Source organism: Natator depressus, chromosome 3 (assembly GCF_965152275.1).
Source record: "Natator depressus isolate rNatDep1 chromosome 3, rNatDep2.hap1, whole genome shotgun sequence".
In the NCBI taxonomy this organism is placed as follows: domain Eukaryota; kingdom Metazoa; phylum Chordata; order Testudines; family Cheloniidae; genus Natator; species Natator depressus.
In genome coordinates this window covers 80,970,094-80,992,162 of record NC_134236.1, presented here as the reverse complement: position 1 = coordinate 80,992,162, position 22,069 = coordinate 80,970,094, and the positions used below count along the sequence as shown (strand labels likewise).

The window sequence follows — 22,069 nt, the reverse complement described above, 5'->3', positions numbered from 1 at the left end:
TACCTATTCAATATTGTATAATTTGCTAAAGATACAACATAATTCCTGTGACTTATTCTCTTCTGAAATTATATAACTAGATTTCATTTTCTTGTGTAATTACATACATTGTGTAATTTTGTTCACAATTTTCTTCCCATCCCAATACTGTGAGCATTGCACTAAACATTTTTAGGAAGTGAAGTGATAAAGCAGGTATGGGAAAAGTAACTCCTTTCCATTATCTTCTAAATTCAAGAATTCACCTTGACACACTTTTTTAGTAAAAATCCTTCAAACTGACTTGGTTCTGTTTTGTTTTTTAATGATCAGCAAATAGAGGTTTAATCTTTCTTTGCTGATTTGAACCTTTGAATCTTTTGTTATGTGTTAAATTGATTACCCTGTGTGGTTAACAATATAAATAACTTGGTGATATTCTCTAGCTATGTTTTGCTGACATATGAAAGGAGTAAGGTGGACTATTTGGTACACAATAATGTAGGCATTTTTGATAACCAGAGGGCCCAGTTCTGCTCCCACTCAATCAGTTACTAGACTCCCATTTGAGTTCAGTTGGAACAGGAGCACATAAGAACAAAATCTGCACCCATTGATGTCAAGACTCTGGACTGTTCTAGTAAAGCAATGTAAATTGGGAATAACTAGCTCCATTGACCTCGATGGTGTGGAGTCTGCCACTGACTCCAATAGGACCAACATTTGACTCTTAAAAGTGAAATACCACCATTCAATTTAATTTTTAGTTTCTTTTAAATGATGTGCTTTGACCCCAAGATCAAAAAGGCTAAAACTTTAATCATATGCACTAAAGTTACTAAATAAAAATGTAGTAAAGTGACAATAATGGTATAATCAAGAAATACAATTGGATAAAGTCATTTCTCATTCCCTTTTAGTGAGATTAATTGTTCTTAATCCATATTATCTATTTTATATGTTCTGTATTTAGAAGAATTTGAAAAAATACCTTAAATAGAAAATGTTCTGTATATCTAAAAAAATTCCATAACATAGAATAGTGACTATATTTTCATATGATTGTAACCAATTTTACTTTTCAAGGGTACAAAAATATGTCTAAACAGAAAATATTTTGAAAAGCAACTATTTAGTCTCTTTTTACTTGTCATATTTTCAGCATTTTATTCAAATTTACAGCTAGCATGTAAAATAGTAATTTAAAGCTAATTTGTCCAAATTTGGAGCAATTCGCATTTTCTTAAGCAAATGAAGTTATAAATATGCCTTCATTTAATGGGACTGAACTAGCTTTCAAAGTGATTATCTCCAGAAGTAGCTAGTATTGTTCTTTTGTTCACAATAACTTGAGTACCCGTGTGAGACAAATAAAAAAAAATCCAAATTTATTAGATATTTTGCATAGTTTATAGGCTTTGAAGGATTAGATTTTTATTGTCAAATGTCAACAGTGATTTCACCACACACACACACACACACACACACCAATGAAAAAATATTTCTACTGACAATCAAAATTTAAAGATAGGCAGAGAAAGAAAAATGCTTCTTGAGAACTTATCAGAATTTGATTTAATCAGTTATACAGCTTTTACTTTTTAAATCTGACCACCTACTATTATTTATTCTCTGACACCCCTATAGTTTCCTGCAACTATGACAACTTAAATAGATAACAACTGGGGGAAAAAAAGGTTAAAAAATAAATATTACCCATCAGTTATAAAAAAAAATCTAATTCTGAAAAGCCTACTTATGATCATTGGTTTAATTTGTATTCAAGTTATTAAAAAGTTAAACAAATGTAAATGTATCTTAAACTTGTGGTTCATATTCATTTTGAAGCCATTTTTAAGAATAATATTTGCTCACAAATGAAATAATGCTTAATAAATGTTGGAAAGATGTGTATCAAATAAGAGCTGTTATGGCAATATTGTAAATTAAAATTATTGAGCTTTAACTTATAAAAATATATGTACAATCCTTCCATTCCACATAATGACACTACATTTGATATGTCCTCTACAGTACAAATGAGGTATGAACATCACACAGAAAATAATTCTAAATCTGTGTTTGTAACCTTTCCCTAAACTCAACAGAGCCTCAATTTAAATGGAATTAATTAAGCCAAAATTAGAATTTGGATTTATAAATAAAATGAAACTGTAAACTGCACAATGTATAATTTGCAGTCAGGTAATAAAAGCATTTTTTGCCAATTAGAACTTAACCATGTTAAAACTACTTCAGTGGATGAAGTTGCTGTTCTTTATGTATTGCACTACTTTTTAAAATTTTACTTAAAAATATTCTATATGTTTAAAAAAATTCATATACTTCTGTAAAAGCTTCAGCATGACTGGTTGTAGATGCTACAGATGCATTTCTAAGTTCATTTGTTGTACTTCAAATTAATATTTGCTCTTCATGGAGTTAACATTTCATCTCTGTTACATCCTTTGTGCTCCACACTACTTTTGTTATACTTTTATACAGGCCATTTACCTGTAAAACAACAATTTTTTTCTGTAATTATAATTAGTGAATTATCATTTCGGAGTCTAACAGATTCACAAGCTTAAATTCAGCTCCTTTATAGGTCTTCTTTTTGGTGTGAATATTAGGAATTTACCAGGAATAAAGCAACCAAGCTAAAGAAAACATATTAAAAGTAAAATGTGTGTTTGTCAAAAGACAGTGCTTACAACACTAATGTCAATCTAATATTGAAATTTTCTTTTCACATAAGTGTGAGTAATGCAGCATAAACAGTTCAGGGTATGTGAAATTTTCCTAATTGTAAAAAAAAGTAGTTCCATATAATAAACATTCCTGCTGAGTCATTGTTTAAAATAAGTTATTGAACAAAATAATGCAATGGTAGATCTTGTTTGTTTTAGTTGAAATTGTTTATTAATTTAAAATGAGAATACAGAACAGTATCACTGATACTAAATTCTTGGAGATTAGAAATTGTCATTTATCTTGAATTTTATTTTTTCTTACAAAATGATTGCACATGCAAGAATTTATTATGAAGTATGTACAATAGTGGTAGAACATCTAAAATATTACTAAACAAATCAGTCTCAGTATTGAGTTACAAAATAATGCTCAGTGTGTGAATATTTTCAACACTAGTTTAACAATCTACATGTATATGTTGTGGCCAGACTGAAAAACCTTTTATGCATTGAAGTACTGTCAGTAACATAGGTAGTGATGATAGATAGATGTAAGATGCATTGAAGAGGGTTAAATTATTAAAAATAACTGGCCTAAATAGCATGCATACCTACACAGAGAAATAAGAGCATTTTAAAATGTGTTTGTAGTTAAAAACAAAACCCTCACACCTTTCTGAAAGGTAGTGGGGTAGCAGAACACAACACTATATGTAATAAAATAACAAGGTTTATTCCAACAAAATAAAATTGACAGTTTTAGAAGCCGTTTCTTTGCTAGCAACTAGCTATTGATATAGAGAGCTATTTATTCTGGATACATTTTTGGAGGGGAGGGGGATTATTTTTAACCTAGTGTGCATCTACACATACACCACTGTCAGAATACATGGTCTTCAATTTTAGAATTTTGTTTAAAGCAAACATTAGATATATATGTATGAACTTTTTGGCAATCTTAAGAACTTTACCATATACTATTAGAAAAATGACTGCATTCCATCCTACAAATTCCCAGTTGTACATAGTACTAGCATCTAGACCATTTAGAGATGGTAAAATACTAAATTAAGGAAGACATTTTAGTGTTTAAACCTAAACATGTATATACATATTTCTATCAAAGTCAGCATAAATTCAGTATTAAGAATCATAGTTGAGAATGTACATTATTTCGGAAATTGTGTAAATCTCCATTTCTTTGTGAAAACTGATCAGTTAACATTACAGGCCTCTTTTTTTCCCTCTGTATAATTAAGCTTTTGTTCAGCCATGAAAAAACTAGAAACTGATTGCTTGAAAATGAGCTGCATGACCTTTGTCCTGGTTTGTCACCTTTGACCTTTAATTTGAGGATCCTGCATATCAAATCATTCTATTTTTAGAAGCAGTATGTCAAAGTCCTGTGTTAAAATTTTTACCACTTATGTATCAAAAAGAGTAGCAAATTAAAATTATTTTGCTTTTTTATTATACAACTGTTTTTGAAATAACACACATCATGAACTAGTCCACAAAATGCTTTATGTAAGAAAGAGCTTTTCCTACCAGAGATATTGGAACACAAAACAAATTTAGAGAAGATTCTCCTATAGTCTGCTTGGCTCCTCCAAATTTTAACTCTTTAACAAAAGCCTCATGCTCATATCTTTTGTTGTTAATGGGTATACGCAATTACATGAACTTTGTCCATATCATCATTGATTTTTTTTAGTCACTGATCACATGCTTTGATGTTAGCTCTCAAAATACCCTTTCACAATCTGAAACTGTGTTTAAAAATGGCTAATAGCAAACTTAGGTCTAAAAATTGTTTGACTCAAAAATGTGTATTTTTAAAAAATTAGGCTTCATTTTTATGTAAGATGGTTTAAAATGTCTTTATGGTGGTAAAGGACCATTTTCAAAACAAGAGAGTGCCATAGTATTGATCTAATTGATTTTCCTAAACTCATTCAATACCAAACTAATACAATTCAGTGGAATAAGCTTCCTTGAGACAGCATCTATCTGCCTACTACACTTAGTGAATGAATGATGCAAAAATAAGATAATAAAGACAAAACTTACTATAGTTATTCTTGTATTTGAACCTCCACAGAACTTCAGGATGTGTTTTTCAGTTGGATTTAGTAGTGATCAACATGGCTGTCTTGATTCAGCACTCCGGTCAGCGACATCATACAGTATCATGTCATAGGAGGAGCTACTCCATAAAGGCATGTACCCTCACATTTTCAAAATACAGCTGGCTTTATAAAGTACATCTGCCAGCTATAAATAGTGTGAATTTTAGTCGTACTTGATAACTGGAATCTTATTATTCTGATTAACAAGTTAGCAGTTATGCCTCACAATGTATTGTTTTTAGGCTCATTCTGGAGGAAAAATGGTTCCTTTAGAACCTACCTTCTGTCCAGACATATTGTAATAGGAGAATCATCGGGTAGGTCTTTCTCTCCCCCTCCCCAAGATCACATTATAAATCACATTGTTTAACTATGATGCAAACAAAAAGCTACTTCAAAATGAAAAAAGGAAGAACAAAACCTTTAACTGCCTAAGACTTATTAAGTCATCCTTCTGCTTGGAGAATCTGATCTGAAACACTGCTTGTGACTTATCACTACATCCTAGCAATGAAGATTTGGGCCTAGACATATGAAATTTTCATTTTTCCTCTCCTGTCTCCTCAAGTTTCTAATACATATCAGCTAATGTGTCTCCTACAATGACTTTACTATTGATTTCTGTTAAGATTTTTTTTTTTTCAAATTGTATCCCTTGCAGCATTCATTTTATATACATATAAGTTTGATAGCTCATTTCTTCACGCAATCTTGTATTTTCTACCTCAGCTGTTTTTAAATATGTACTAAACAGTCTGCTTATAAGTAACCATTACTTTGCTATTTTGTGTTACATTGTTTCATGAGAACAAAGAAAACTTGACTTCTTGGTATACTTATTAATAAATTTGAGGTTATATATTTATTCCATATTTTAGTGATCTTTCTTGCTGTACAGTATCATTCTTTCAGAAGACTACAGTTTAACTGCATATCCTGTGAATAATTTTCAAAAAAGTAAATGGCAGAATATTTCCCCCCAACAAATAAGGTACCATCTTTACACCTTTAAAAATGAAATGTCTGTTTCCTATATGGTTTACTGTACAATCCAGTATCAATCTAACTCTAAATGGTTGTTACTGTAATTTAATATAAATTTGATGGATGCTTCATTAAATTAAAATGTTGAAAACAATTTAGACTATTATAAAACTATAGCTACAATTCTGACTATTATAAAACTATAGCTACAATTCTTATTTTCTTAACAGTAGCTAATACTGATAATGACAACACATGCTTTGCTGTAGATGTAGTTAGACAGCGTATGCACATAAAATGTGAAGTTCCAAAACAGACTATAACTAGAATATTAGTTAATGGCTTTTTAAATGTAATGCTGGTTACATAAGTAACATGCCTAAATCCTTTAGCAAAAGTTGATAACCTGTATTACTATTTCATTCATTTGTACTACAGTATGAGACTAACTAGATATCAAGTAAGTACACTCAGGGAAAAGTGATGAACAATTAAATGCCTAGCATCTTTTCTAGGTGACGTTAACAAATTACAATAGGTAACTCAAACAAGTGTTAAACCTCTCTTCCTCTAAAACTTACTTTAGAATTTACACTATTTAAAATATACTGGTGTTATGCTTTTAAAAGAGCTTGGCTAAATAGCAACATTAAGTGTGTAGTTATATTTTCTGATCTTTTATGCATATACACACAGGGTTTGAATTGACTGATTTCCTGTTAAATCAGATGACTAAAATAACATGTGCTTAATTAAAATGTTAATAAAAATATAACTCAAAACAAGAAATTAAATACAAAATATTTCCTGGACCAGGATTGAATTCAATTTTACATTGCTAAAAGAGAAATACATACTTCTGAAACTAGTTCTGAAGCCAGCCATTCTAGTCTATACTCATAAATCAAATTGACATAGCCAGATTTCTATCAGTGTTTGAAACCAGAAAACAGAAACTACAAAGTTTAAAGACATTTATTTGTTTTCCCTTACATTACATGCCATCAACAGGACAACTTCACAGGAGAACAGCACAGTGCTACTTTTTTTTTTTAAGTTTACTATAAAATGACCCCAACTATACACAGTACCACTAGGAGCCATTTATAAAAAACACTGAGGGGAAAATGCAAGGAAACACAGAGATCGACCTAAGATTTCGTTCTGTTGCATGAAACAATTCAAAATGGCGGCCTTACCATTACTTACATTTAAAACCCCCATAGAGAGGACACGGAATTATGTATGAGATCAAATAGTAACATCCCCCCCGCCACGCCCCCACCAAAAAAAAAGCACGAAAGGGCAGGAATAGTTACCAAGGTGCAATTAAAAAACAGTCCTTTGGGGCACAAATCCGTACAAGACAGCTGCATCCTCTGCTCTCTAGTCAGTTTAAAGCTGACGCACCGATTGGCAAACACAATGTAGTTGTCCATCTACTTTCCTCCTTCTCTTTCCTTTTGCAACAGCTCAAGCTCCAGGATCGTTCTCCTTCGCTCCTCCAGAGTCCTAATTTGTGTTTGTGCCTCTGCATCTTTCCCTCCCCCCACAAACCTCCCCCCTCCCCCCGCGCGCACACACACACACACATTGACAGTACAAGATTGTTTCCTTGGTAGGTTACAAAGATCTCTTTGCTACCAGAGGGCAAAGGCAGGGAGTGGAGGGATCCCAAGAGCACGGGACGCCCCCTGGCGTCGAACGGGCGCAGTTTCACCTGCGGGCATCCCAACCTGTACCTTGACCGGAGCAAGTTAATACAATCCCTTTGTGCTCGCACCTGGAGCTGCCCATCGCTTTGCAGATGCACCATGCGAGCGCTGGCGCTCTCCTCGCGCACCCCGGGGTGACATGCCAGGGAGGCTCGGCTCTTGTCTCTCGATCCTTTTTTAATTATTGTTTTATTTGTAATATCACATGCAATACACTCTCCCCCCTCCCCCCGCAGGGGAAGCAGCAACTTGGCCGCTGGGCTCCGAGGCGTCTGATCTTCTCCAGGGTAACCGCAGCCCTCGGAGAAGGGCGGTAGAGGGGGGGTGGGGGGGAAGGTGTGAACCCGGAAGTACACTCGCCACGGCAGCAGCATCTCAATGGCAACATTGGGGAGAAATAAAGGGGCGCTCGGGCGGCGGGAAGCAACTTTCCCTGCAGGGGAAGCGAAGGCGCCCCCCCCCCGCATCTGTGCAGGGCGCGCGGACGCCGCGGGAAAGGTGCCGGGCAGGTGCCAGCTGCGGCGCTGGCAGCGGGCGGGACCCGGCGCGGCACGGACGGCGAAGGAGCAGTGACTGGAGCTCGCTTACCTCCCGGGCGCCATGGTCGCTGGGCTACGCGGGCGGGCAGGCGGGGCTGGGGGGGGGGGGGCAGCGGGTGGCGCTTGGCTTCCTAAGGCGCTGTGGGGCGGCGGCGGAGCGGGGCTGGCGGCGGGGGAGGGACGCGGCGCTCACGCTCCCAGCCGGTGGCGGAGCGGCGGTGGCTGGATGGCTGGGCAGGGACGCCGCAGCCCGTTACCGCTCCAACGCTGAGTCACGCCGCGGCAGGCGTGCACCTGCCCGGCCCGCCCTGGCTGCACCAGGGGGCGCGGCAGGTTGAAGCCCAAGCGCGAGTCACTTCCCCAGGCGGGCTCCCGCGCGAGCCTGGGGGGACTCGGCTTGTCCGGGGGGCGCCCGCCCCCCCAGCCTCGGGGCTGGAACCGGTCCGCGCAGGGCGCTTCCCGCCCGCCCCGCCTCAGCCTGGCCCCGGCCTCCGGCCAGGTCTGATACCTTCCCTCCTTGGAAGGCTCCCAGCCTGAAACCGGCACCGAGGCCGAGCCACCCAGGGGTTGAGGCGCTCCCAGCCCACCCAGAGGGGTTCAGCTATGCCCCGCCCCAGCTCGGGCTGTGCCGCACGCAGGGCTCCTTCCCCTGCCCTCCAGAAGGGGTGGCCGGCGCTGGGTTCCCTTTCCCGCCTTCCCTAGGGGCTGAAACCTTCTTCCATTTCCCAGCTCTTGCCCTCCGACAGAGACCACCCAACCCCCATGTTACAGGCTTCCCCCCATGCAGTTCGTCCCTCTCTCCAGGCTGTGCCTCCCTCCATCCCATGGTCTACTCTACACAACACCCAGTAATTACATCGCACGGTTTTGTCACGCAGCCCAAGGTCTCTGCTGGTGCCCCCAGCAGTGAGCGGCCATCAGAAACGAAGCAAGGCAATCCCATGTTCTGTCCCCCAGGGTAAGAAGGTGTTCTACGGGCACAAGGTTCTGTCTGATCAGGTCGCAGAAGGTCTTATCCCACAGGGCCAAAACACATCTTGCATAGAGATCCACTCCTCTCTCTGAATGTGCCTGACATCGCAACAACCTGTTCTCTAAGAGTTTGCAGGTACCTCCTTGTCTCAACAGTTCATGTCCAGGTTTCTGTCAGGGCTCCATTTCCAGATCTCAGTATTTTCTGCATACTCAGGCTTCCATTTTTTGGTTTGAGCTGACTTCACCACTCAGTATGTTCAACCCACTTGCACTCCTGGGTCTCTAAGTGTGCCAATCACTTGCAAGGCTCCAATCTTGTGTCTTGGCTTGTGCTACACACAAGGTTCTATTCCCAGGTCTTGACCAGGTTGTCATTTCTGGGTCTCAGCATATTGTTCACTTCCAGATTTCCAGGTCTTCACCCAGCCCACACATTCCAGTGTTCTAATTCCAATACCTGGTCTGTTCTGTGCACGAGCTGCTCTCAACTCTCATCACATGTTGCATGGTGACAGTGTTGCATGCCGAGGTCTCTGAATCCATCACCTACTTCCAAGTTCTTTTCCTCAGTCTTGACCTAACTGACCTGCTCACAGCATACCATTCATAGCTCTTATTATGTGCCACTACCACAGTTCAAATTAGAGTGAAAAAGTGGGTCTCAGAACAGGTTGCTTTTTTGCACAGTCCCATTCCTGGGCCCTTGTGCATGGTGTGTATAGGGTTCCATTGGTAGTTTTGGCATACTTGCCCTGTTCATAAGGTTCTAGTCTCAGATCTCACACGTGGAGTTCCTTTACTGAGTCTCCAATGGCCCACCCATGTTTGGGATTTAATTCTTGAGTCTCTGAACATGCTGTCTAGTCAGAATTCTATTCCCAGGTCTCTATACATACATTGCAGTCATGAGGTTCCAGTAAGGGGTTGTTGTACCAATAAATTAAAAACCAGCAGGATCTTATTAAAGGGAAAAAGGCAAAATACCACATTTATTGTGAATACAGAAAGAATCATAGTAAGCAGTTAGTTATAGCTATAACATTCCATTCAATCTCATATTTCTTCACACATTCATTCATATACACACACACACACACACACACACACAGGTTCTGCAAGGTTGTTATCATAGTTACCAGCCTTAGAGTTGCTCATGCCAAGCCACTGGCCAGGTGGCCTGGACATGAGGAGGGAGCAGGGCCTTGTCAGATGCTCATCTGATGCTCCTGGAAGTTGGTTTGCAGAATCAGACCCCAAAGTTCTCACTTTTTAGAGTCTCTTTTTATAGGAATTTCTTCCTAGGCCAGTCTGTGGGAATTGCTTCATCATGCTGTTACTGAATCAATCAGCAGATGGCACATTCCTGACGGCTCCGTGCTGCCAGATGTTATCTTGTTCTTTGGTTCTCCCATTCTTGAGGCTGTTGGGTGGATTCCAGTCTGCCCTCCGGGGGTCCTCTGGTTATTTCCACTTGACGCCTTCTTCAGCCGATGGACACTGGATTCTTAGGCTGGCACCTCCCTGATCATTCGTTATTATCCACACCGAGCATCCATCCACATACATCCTCTATCTCTATTTTAATCACAATTGTTAATACAACAAAAGGGCGGGGAGTCTCTGGGTGCTGTTTCTGTTGTTAGAGTATTGCTTTGAGTCTCTGTGAATTGCTTTGAGAACAGACTCTGTCTTAGAATGTACTAACGCAATTAGCAGCTTGCAAGTTTCACACATAGAGGGAGAGAAACAGTACCAAAACCCAAGAGACCTCTTAATTAGTAATACCCTGGAATTTAAACTATGGGGAATCAAACTCATTTGTGATTTTAATACAGAACTTCTTTAATATGATCCAACAGGGTTGCTGTACTTACAATGTATAGCTTTTAATTCCTTTTGTCTATGTACTACATGCTGATCACAAAGTTCTGTTACATGATCTCAGCCTGTGCTGTATAGTTACACAACATACTGTACCATTCTCAGACCTTCAAACATTTTGCCCACTCAGCTGCCATCATGGATTCCTGCTTTTCTTGTGGCTGGGGTTCCATTCTTAGAGCTCAACATAAAAGTAATCAAATAGTGCTATTACACTTAGTCTTACAAGTTGCTTTTCTTAGCCCTGGTCTACACTAGGAGTTTAGGTTGAATTTAGCAGCGTTAAATCGATGTAAACCTGCACCCGTCCACACGATAAAGCCCTTTTTTTCGACTTAAAGGACTCTTAAAATCGATTTCCTTAATCCAGCTCTGACAAGTGGATTAGCGCTTAAATCGGCCTTGCCGGGTCGAATTTGGGGTACTGTAGACGCAATTAGACGGTATTGGCCTCCAGGAGCTATCCCAGAGTGCTCTATTGTGACCGCTCTGGACAGCACTCTCAACTTAGATGCACTGGCCAGGTAGACAGGAAAAGGCCTGCGAACTTTTGAATTTCAATTTCCTGTTTGCGTGGTCACCTGCAGCTTGCCACGCCGGCCAGAGCTCATCAGCAGAGGTGACCATGCAGAGCTCATCAGCAGAGGTGATCATGATGGAGTCCCAGAATCACAAAAGAGCTCCAGCATGGACCGAATGGGAGGTACGGGATCTGATCGCTGTATGGGGAGAGTAATCTGTGCTATCAGAATCATAGAATCATAGAATATCAGGGTTGGAAGGGACCTCAGGAGGTCATCTAGTCCAACTCCGTTCCAGTTTTCGAAATGCCAAAACATTTGTCAAAATCTCCCAGGGCATGAAGGACAGAGGCCATAACAGGGACCCGAAGCAATGCCGCGTGAAACTTAAGGAGCTGAGGCAAGCCTACCAGAAAACCAGAGAGGCAAACGGCCGCTCCGGGTCAGAGCCCCAAACATGCCGCTTCTGTGATGAGCTGCATGCCATTTTAGGGGGTTCAGCCACCACGACCCCAGCCGTGTTCTTTGACTCCTTCAATGGAGATGGAACGGGGGATGGGGGGGTGAGGGGCTAGTCACGTGGCGGGGGGAGGCAAAATGCGACCTTGGAACAAAAGCACATGTGCTGTGTATGTAATGTTAACAGCAAGGTTTACCGTGAAAGAGTGTAGCCATTGTTCTAGAAAATGTGTCTTTATAATACCACTGCCTCTTTTTTTTTCTCCACCAGCTGCATGTGTTTCAAGGATCACAGGATCTTCTCCTTCCCAGAGGCTAGTGAAGATTAGAAGGCGAAAAAAATGCGCTCGTGATGACATATTCTCTGAGCTCATGGTGTTCTCCCACACTGACATAGCACAGACGACTGCGTGGAGGCAGACAATGTCAGAGTGCAGGAAAGCACAATATGACCGGGAGGAGAGGTGGCGGGCTGAAGAGAGGGCTGAAGCTCAAATGTGGTGGCAGCGTGATGAGAGGAGGCAGGATTCAATGCTGAGGCTGCTGGAGGATCAAACCAATATGCTCCAGCGTATGGCTGAGCTGCAGGAAAGGCAGCAGGAGCACAGACCGCCGCTACAGCCCCTGTGTAACCAACCGCACTCCTCCCCAAGTTGCATAGCCTCCTCACCCAGACGCCCAAGAACGCGGTGGGTGGGCCTCCGGCCACCCGGCCACTCCACCCCAGAGGATTGCCCAAGCAACAGAAGGCTGGCATTCAATAAGTTTTAAAGTTTTAAACTTTTAAAGTGCTGTGTGGCCTTGTCCTTCCCTCCTCCACCACCCCTCCTGGTGCTTCTCTCCTCCACCACCCCTCCCGGGGCTACCTTGGTAGTTATCCCCATATTTGTGTGATGAATGAATAAAGAATGCATGAATGTGAAGCAACAATGACTTCACTGCCTCTGACAACAGTGATCGAAGGGAGGAGGGGAGGGTGGTTAGCTTACAGGGAAGCAGAGTGAACCAAGGGGCGGTGGGTTTCATCATGGAGAAACAAACAGAACTTTCACACCGCAGCCTGTCCAGTCATGAAACTGGTTTTCAAAGCTTCTCTGATGTGCACCGGGCCCTCCTGTGCTCTTCTAACCGCCCTGGTGTCTGGCTGTGAGAACCAGCAGCCAGGCAATTTGCCTCAACCTCCCACCCTGCCATAAACGTCTCCCCCTTACTCTCACAGATATTATGGAGCGCACAGCAAGCAGTAATAACAGTGGGAATATTGGTTTCGCTGAGGTCTAACCGAGTCAGTGAACTGCGCCAGCGCACTTTTAAACGTCCAAATGCACATTCTACCACCATTCTGCACTTGCTCAGCCTGTAGTTGAACAGCTCCTGACTACTGTCCAGGCTGCCTGTGTATGGCTTCATGAGCCATGGCATTAAGGGGTAGGCTGGGTCCCCAAGGATACATATAGGCATTTTAACGTCCCCAACAGTTATTTTCTGGTCTGGGAATAAAGTCCCTTCTTGCAGCTTTTGAAACAGACCAGAGTTCCTGAAGATGCAAGCGTCATGTACCTTTCCCGGCCATCCCACGTTGATCTGGGAAGAAGGATAAAGGAGTTGGAGGCGCAAGTGGTGTTCTCGTCCATCCTCCCCGTGGAAGGAAAAGGCCTGGGTAGGGACCGTCGAATCGTGGAAGTCAACGAATGGCTACGCAGGTGGTGTCGGAGAGAAGGCTTTGGATTCTTTGACCATGGGATGGTGTTCCATGAAGGAGGAGTGCTGGGCAGAGACGGGCTCCATCTTACGAAGAGAGGGAAGAGCATCTTTGCCAGCAGGCTGGCTAACCTAGTGAGGAGGGCTTTAAACTAGGTTCACCGGGGGAAGGAGACCAAAGCCCTGAGGTAAGTGGGAAAGCGGGATACCGGGAGGAAGCACAGGCAGGAATGTCTGTGAGGGGAGGGCTCCTGCCTCATACTGGGAATGAGGGGCGATCAACAGGTTATCTCAAGTGCTTATATACAAATGCACAAAGCCTTGGAAACAAGCAGGGAGAACTGGAGGTCCTGGTGATGTCAAGGAACTATGACGTGATTGGAATAACAGAGACTTGGTGGGATAACTCACATGACTGGAGTACAGTCATGGATGGTTATAAACTGTTCAGGAAGGACAGGCAGGGCAGAAAAGGTGGGGGAGTAGCACTGTATGTAAGGGAGCAGTATGACTGCTCAGAGCTCCGGTACGAAACTGTGGTAAAACCTGAGTGTCTCTGGATTAAGTTTAGAAGTGTGTGCAACAAGAGTGATGTAGTGGTGGGAGTCTGCTATAGACCACCGGACCAGGGGGATGAGGTGGATGAGGCTTTCTTCCGGCAACTCACGGAAGCTACTAGATCGCATGCCCTGATTCTCATGGGTGACTTTAATTTTCCTGATATCTGCTGGGAGAGCAATACAGCGGTGCATAGACAATCCAGGAAGTTTTTGGAAAGCGTAGGGGACAATTTCCTGGCGCAAGTGCTAGGGGAGCCAACTAGGGGGGGCGCTTTTCTTGACCTGCTGCTCACAAACCGGGTAGAATTAGTGGGGGAAGCAAAAGTGGATGGGAATCTGGGAGGCAGTGACCATGAGTTGGTTGAGTTCAGGATCCTGACACAGGGAAGAAAGGTAAGCAGCAGGATACGGACCCTGGACTTCAGGAAAGCAGACTTCGACTCCCTCAGGGAACAGATGGCCAGGATCCCCTGGGGGACTAACATGAAGGGGAAGGGAGTCCAGGAGAGCTGGCTGTATTTCAAGGAATCCCTGTTGAGGTTACAGGGACAAACCATCCCGATGAGTCGAAAGAATAGTAAACATGGCAAGCGACCAGCTTGGCTTAATGGTGAAATCCTAGCGGATCTTAAACATAAAAAAGAAGCTTACAAGAAGTGGAAGGTTGGACATATGACCAGGGAAGAGTATAAAAATATTCCTCGGGCATGTAGGAAAGATATCAGGAGGGCCAAATCGCACCTGGAGCTGCAGCTAGCAAGAGATGTCAAGAGTAACAAGAAGGGTTTCTTCAGGTATGTTGGCAACAAGAAGAAAGCCAAGGAAAGTGTGGGCCCCTTACTGAATGAGGGAGGCAACCTAGTGACAGAGGATGTGGAAAAAGCTAATGTACTCAATGCTTTTTTTGCCTCTGTTTTCACTAACAAGGTCAGCTCCCAGACTGCTGCGCTGGGCATCACAGAATGGGGAAGAGATGGCCAGCCCTCTGTGGAGATAGAGGTGGTTAGGGACTATTTAGAAAAGCTGGACGTGCACAAGTCCATGGGGCCGGACGAGTTACATCCGAGAGTGCTGAAGGAATTGGCGGCTGTGATTGCAGAGCCCTTGGCCATTATCTTTGAAAACTCGTGGCGAACGGGGGAAGTCCCGGATGACTGGAAAAAGGCTAATGTAGTGCCAATCTTTAAAAAAGGGAAGAAGGAGGATCCTGGGAACTACAGGCCAGTCAGCCTCACCTCAGTCCCTGGAAAAATCATGGAGCAGGTCCTCAAAGAATCAATCCTGAAGCACTTACATGAGAGGAAAGTGATCAGGAACAGTCAGCATGGATTCACCAAGGGAAGGTCATGCCTGACTAATCTAATCGCCTTTTATGATGAGATTACTGGTTCTGTGGATGAAGGGAAAGCAGTGGATGTATTGTTTCTTGACTTTAGCAAAGCTTTTGACACGGTCTCCCACAGTATTCTTGTCAGCAAGTTAAGGAAGTATGGGCTAGATGAATGCACTATAAGGTGGGTAGAAAGCTGGCTAGATTGTCGGGCTCAACGGGTAGTGATCAATGGCTCCATGTCTAGTTGGCAGCCGGTGTCAAGTGGAGTGCCCCAGGGGTCGGTCCTGGGGCCGGTTTTGTTCAATATCTTCATAAATGATCTGGAGGATGGTGTGGATTGCACTCTCAGCAAATTTGCAGATGATACTAAACTGGGAGGAGTGGTAGATACGCTGGAGGGGAGGGATAGGATACAGAAGGACCTAGACAAATTGGAGGATTGGGCCAAAAGAAATCTGATGAGGTTCAATAAGGATAAGTGCAGGGTCCTGCACTTAGGATGGAAGAATCCAATGCACCGCTACAGACTAGGGACCGAATGGCTAGGCAGCAGTTCTGCGGAAAAGGACCTAGGGGTGACAGTGGACGAGAAGCTGGATATGAGTCAACAGTGTGCCCTTGTTGCCAAGAAGGCCAATGGCATTTTGGGATGTATAAGTAGGGGCATAGCGAGCAGATCGAGGGATGTGATCGTTCCCCTCTATTCGACACTGGTGAGGCCTCATCTGGAGTACTGTGTCCAGTTTTGGGCCCCACACTACAAGAAGGATGTGGATAAATTGGAGAGAGTCCAGCGAAGGGCAACAAAAATGATTAGGGGTCTAGAGCACATGACTTATGAAGAGAGGCTGAGGGAGCTGGGATTGTTTAGTCTGCAGAAGAGAAGAATGAGGGGGGATTTGATAGCTGCTTTCAACTACCTGAAAGGGGGTTCCAAAGAGGATGGCTCTAGACTGTTCTCAATGGTAGCAGATGACAGAACGAGGAGTAATGGTCTCAAGTTGCAATGGGGGAGGTTTAGATTGGATATTAGGAAAAACTTTTTCACTAAGAGGGTGGTGAAACACTGGAATGCGTTACCTAGGGAGGTGGTAGAATCTCCTTCCTTAGAGGTTTTTAAGGTCAGGCTTGACAAAGCCCTGGCTGGGATGATTTAACTGGGAATTGGTCCTGCTTCGAGCAGGGGGTTGGACTAGATGACCTTCTGGGGTCCCTTCCAACCCTGATATTCTATGATTCTATGATTCTATGTTGGTGAAACGTCCCTTGTGATCCACCAGTGCTTGGAGCACTATTGAAAAGTACCCCTTGCGGTTTATGTGATCGCCGGCTTGGTGCTCCGGTGCCAAGATAGGGATATGGGTTCCGTCTGTAGCCCCACCACAGTTAGGGAATCCCATTGCAGCAAAGCCATCCACTATGACCTGCACATTTCCCAGGGTCACTACCCTTGATATCAGCAGATCTTTGATTGCGTTGGCTACTTGCATCACAGCAGCCCCCACAGTAGATATGCCCACTCCAAATTGATTCCTGACTGACCGGTACCTGTCTGGCGTTGCAAGCTTCCACAGGGCTATCACCACTCGCTTCTCAACTGTGAGGGCTGCTCTCATCTTGGTATTCTTGTGCCTCAGGGCAGGGGAAAGCAAGTCACAAAGTTCCATAAAAGTGCCCTTACGCACACAAAACTTTTGCAACCACTGGGAATCGTCCCAGACCTGCAACACTATGCGGTCCCACCAGTCTGTGCTTGTTTCCCGAACCCAGAATTGGCATTCCACCGCATGAACCTGGCCCATTAGCACCATGATGCCCACATTGCCAGGGCCCCTGCTCTGAGAGAAGTCTGTGTCCATGTCCTCATCACTCTCGTCACTGCGCTGACGTCGCCTACTCGCCTGGTTTCGCTTTGCCAGGTTCTGGTGCAGCATATGCTGCTGGATAATGCGCGTGGTGTTTAATGTGCTCCTAATTGCCAAAGTGATCTGAGCGGGCTCCATGCTTGCCGTGGTATGGCGTCTGCACAGAAAAAAGGCGCGGAACGATTGTCTGCCATTGCCCTGATGGAGGGAGGGGCAACTGATGACATGGCTTACAGGGTTGGCTTACAGGGAATTAAAATCAACAAAGGGGGTGGCTTTGCGAGAAACTGAATGGCTCCCTCAAGGATAGAACTCAGAACCTCAAGGATAGAACTCAAAACTGGGTTTGGAAGGCCGTTGATTTCACAGAGGGAAGGAGGAGAAAATGAATACAAAACAAATCTGGTCTATTTCTTGTTTTGAGCCACTTCATCTATCTTCATACATCTTGCTGGCAGCAGACTGTGCAGTACGACCGCTAGCCGTCATCGTCTCCTGGGTGCTCGGCAGAAGACGGTGCAGTATGACGACTAGCCATCATCTTCTGCTGGCTGAAGGTTAAAAGACAGTGCACTGCCGGTAGGACTGAATCACCACGAGATGAAACTTAAAAGGGAAATGACCTGGCTGAGTCACTCCCATGTTTGCCCAGGCGCCCGATTAAAAGAGCACCCAGGACTACGTCGATGACGGCTACCGGTCATACTGCACTGTCTGCTGCCAAAAGGTAATGAACTGCTGCTGTGTAGCAATGCAGTACCATGTCTGCCAGCATCCAGGAGACATATGGTGACGGTTTGCTGAGCGGGCTCCATGCTTGCCGTGGTATGGCGTTTGAGATAACTCAAGAAAAAAGGAGCAAAACGATTGTCTGCTCCTTTCACGGCAGAGGGAGGGAGGGAATGGAGGCCTGACGATATGTACCCAGAACCACACGCGACAATGTTTTAGCCCCATCAGGCACTGGGATTTCTACCCAGAATTCAGATGGGCGGCGGAGACTGCGGGAATTGTGGGATAGCCACCCACGGTGCAACGCTCCGGAAGTCGACGGTTGCCTCGGTACTGTGGACACACTCCGCCGACTACATGCACTTAGAGCACTTGTGTGGGGCACACACAATCAACTGTATAAAACCGCTTTCTACAAAACCGAGTTCTATAAATTCGACCTAATTTCGTAGTGTAGACATGCCCTTAGGGTGTGAGCAACATATAGTCTTTGAAGAAACGCCATATTTTGTTAGTTGTGGGGTGCAGGTTCTTTCTAGAAGCTGCAGTAAACAGCAAGAGAGTTAGCTCTCCACCTTATTCTCCCTATCTAGAGTCAACACCAGGAGTAGAGTTGCTTCCTGGGAATTGGGCACTGTGATTTGGGCTGAGATTTTTGAAAGAGGGATTTGCCTGTGTGGCACTTGTGACCACCTCTGTTGAAGGACTGGTGTATATAGTGTTAGTAAAACAAGTTACACTAAGAAAATACCCAGACTCTGTATCACTGATTTCTCTTCCGACAACAAACTGAACGCTCTAAGGTCTCGACATTACAACCACATGGCAGAGGAGTGGCAACATGTTGCACAGTCATTCTCCCTGATGTCGCTGAGCATTCCTTCCACTTGCAAGTTCCATTCCCCAGCTTTGATCCACAATGCTCATTCACAGGGTTTCATTCCTGAGAGCCTTTGTGAATTCTACCAGTTTCTGTGTGGATTACTCAGTTTATGCATTTTCCCAGAACATAATATTTTCACTAAAATCAATGAGTCGTTACGGCTTGTGAAAAAGAATTGGCAGGTTTGACATTTTGGAAAAATAAATACAGAAGCCCTTTTAGCTTGTGAAGTTGCATGTTCTACTTAAAACATAACATAGAGTCCCTCTCTGTTCTGCTCCTTTCAAAACCAAATGCTGCAGAGCTAATGAGACTGCTTCAACCCATTTAAATATGACATTTTTCTAGTGAAGTTTATGGGAGCCTTTGTCACTCTGGTAAAATAGAAGTGGAACATCTGATAAATAATTTCATTTTCTATTTTCTAATGGTACCTCTAACTATGGAGTATCACATATTGTTACACATGCCACTTGCCCTTGAAACTGTGAATAAGAAACTGCCAGGTTTTCTAGAGACTCCTGTGGACTGAATTTCCCAGGCTCCTGGCCTAAGTAAAGTTTCTTTCAGGACACCATCCACCTTCTGGGGGCTGTTTCTGCCACCAACCATGGCTATCTTCATGTCCCTCTCCCAGTGGCTACTCAAGCTTTTATCAGAATTTCCTCCATTTCCCCAGTGCTGCAACCATCCCGGTGCTTCCTTTGTCCCCATAGCTTCAGGCTATCTGATATTTCATGTTCATACACGTCTCCTCTCAGCCTTCCCATCCTCATTATACCGGATTTCTTCCCTTTCAGCATCCTCCCCAATTTGCCTGTCTCTTACTGCCTCCTGTGATGGTTCTCAGGGCATCCAGGGCTGTGAATTCTCCTTGCTACATCTTGACTCTAGTGTGCAGGAGTCTTGCCTGTGCCTAGTTGGGTGTCAGTTCCCTAACACCAGCAACCTCTCAAGCACTCTTCTCTGGTCTATGCCAGCCTTGTCTTTGCCTTGCAGGTTAACAATAGGGGCATCACAGTCCCCAAGTCCCTTCGAATCGTTCCTCTGTGATATCCAGCCCCTGATACTGACTACTCACAGAAATCTCAGATCCTCTGTCCCAAAGGAGCAGTGTGCCCAAGTTTACTAGTTTTACCTTAAACCACTGCTCTTGTATATCACACAGCACTTTTGAGCACTTATAATTAAACAAAAGTAGATTTATTTAAGAAAGATTGGAGAGTTAACTAGAAACAAGAAGTAGTGACAGAAACAAATGGTTACTATACAAAATAAATAACAAAATGCAAACTTACATCTACAGTTATTGATAGTTACCTTTTCTATCTAAAGTGCAGTCTATTGCTGAACTGGCTGGCTTCACAGGAACGAGGATCCAGTTTTTCATGAGAATGTCTCTACTTCCCAAGATGTCTCTTCAGTCAAAGAATCCAAAGAATCTGTTATACTGAAACCATGTTTTGTCTTTATTCACAGACAGGGCAAACCTCTGTCTGTTGTAGTGTTCCTTTGTTTACCTCCAAGTGGTTTTGATTGTTTGTAGTTGTCTGTGGTGGTTTTCTGTTGATAGTCTTGGGGAGCAGCAAGGCTAGACAATTGAGCCTTGCATTACATCACTTGCTAAACAGATAGGGGTTACAATTCCCTCCTCTGTGAATGGTCCATCACCAAGACATATTGTCCATTGGTGACTAACTTTTAGTCCAAGACTCTAAAGCATACTTTCAATATAGTTACATTATTCCTTAAATATTACCTGTACATACATCTCACCATGATTATGAATCTTGATAAGTTACAAACTTTCTGTGGAGACCTCACATGCTACTCTTTATAAATATGCTGCAAGGCTTGTGTTTGGTGTAGTGAGTTTGTCAGGTCTGAGGTGAGAGTTGTTTGCAAAGAACGGGAGACCCTTTGACAGGAAACCTCAGTGTCATTCCCCCACAGCCCCCAGCCTAAAAATATTCTGGTTTGGTACAATTCTTGGGATTTTGTATATTTTTATTAGCAATACTAATATATGTTATTTATTATGGGAGGGGCTGGCAGCACCAACATTTAATTGTTTGGGCTGAAATTTTCCATGGTAGATGTCTGCGTCAGGCTAATTTTTTCTTTTTCTTTCTTTCTTTCTTTCTTTTTCTTTTTGTTGTTGAAAATTTCAGCCATTTCTGAAAATGAGACTAGGAAAAAATATGTTGTTTTGCCCATGTTAAGAATACTTGAGACTTTTTCTTTGAAAAGTTCTAAAACCCTTGTGCTTTGGAACAGGTTCTTGAAATTTGGCAGTGGGTAACCGTTGTGTCGGGGATGTGCATTTTGCTATCCTGCTGAAAATCCACCCAAATTTGGCCACGTTATAAGCCTTTGTAAGCTGAGTTTTCACATGCTTAGTAGAGACTTGTTACAGATTAACAGCTAACATTTCCGAATATGACAGGTTTCAGAGTAGCAGCCATGTTAGTCTGTATCCGCAAAAAGAACAGGAGTACTTGTTAGTCTCTAAGGTGCCACAAGTCCTCCTTTTCTATTTCCAAATATACCATCCTCGCTGAACATGTCTGAGCCTCTCACAGCTCCTAGTGCTGACCAGACTGCACATGCACCATCCCCGTAGAGCGACAGAGCATTCTACAGGGCCTCAGAAGGACTTTCCCTATAATAGCCGCTCCAGAATGCGGTGGTGCTAGGCACCAGAACTAAGAGCAAGGATCTTGTCTCTCTTGTGCTCTCAGTCACCCCACTGCTGGCACCCAGGACACTGGAAAGAGGAAGCTATCTGATTTGAATGCAGAGGGGACAAAAGCCAGGCTGTGGGGAGGGAAAGGAGTAGATTGGGATAAGGATTCTGGTGAGACTTGGGACTGGAGGAAGATAAACTGTGACTGGGAAGTGGAGTGGGAGACTGACTGGAAGCCAATGGGAGGGGAGGTGGAACTGGTTGGGGGAGAAGGGAAGTTTGGGGACTGGTTGGGTGAGGGGACTGGGAGCCCATAAGGGAAATGGGGTGGGGGACTGGAAGCCAGTTGGCTGAGGGTGGCGAATGCTGAGCTCACTGAGATCAGAGGAGGAGTTTGTGGACACTGGGACTGACTGAAGAAGGAATCTGACTAG

General features: G+C 43.5%; 1 protein-coding gene and 1 long non-coding RNA gene across 2 annotated transcripts in view; one reads left to right on the top strand and one right to left on the bottom strand.

Annotated features, from left to right (window-relative positions):
- The window catches only part of LIN28B (lin-28 homolog B), a 132,011-nt gene extending 124,764 nt beyond the window's left edge, over window positions 1–7,247 (bottom strand). The window contains exon 1 of the mRNA XM_074948169.1: window positions 7,105–7,247. The gene's annotated coding sequence lies outside the window, so the exon portion shown is untranslated. The remainder of the gene's footprint in view (window positions 1–7,104) is intronic.
- Window positions 4,816–22,069, top strand: part of LOC141984791 (uncharacterized) — a 47,830-nt gene continuing 30,576 nt past the window's right edge. The window contains exon 1 of the long non-coding RNA XR_012638806.1: window positions 4,816–4,891. This is a non-coding gene — a long non-coding RNA (uncharacterized LOC141984791). The remainder of the gene's footprint in view (window positions 4,892–22,069) is intronic.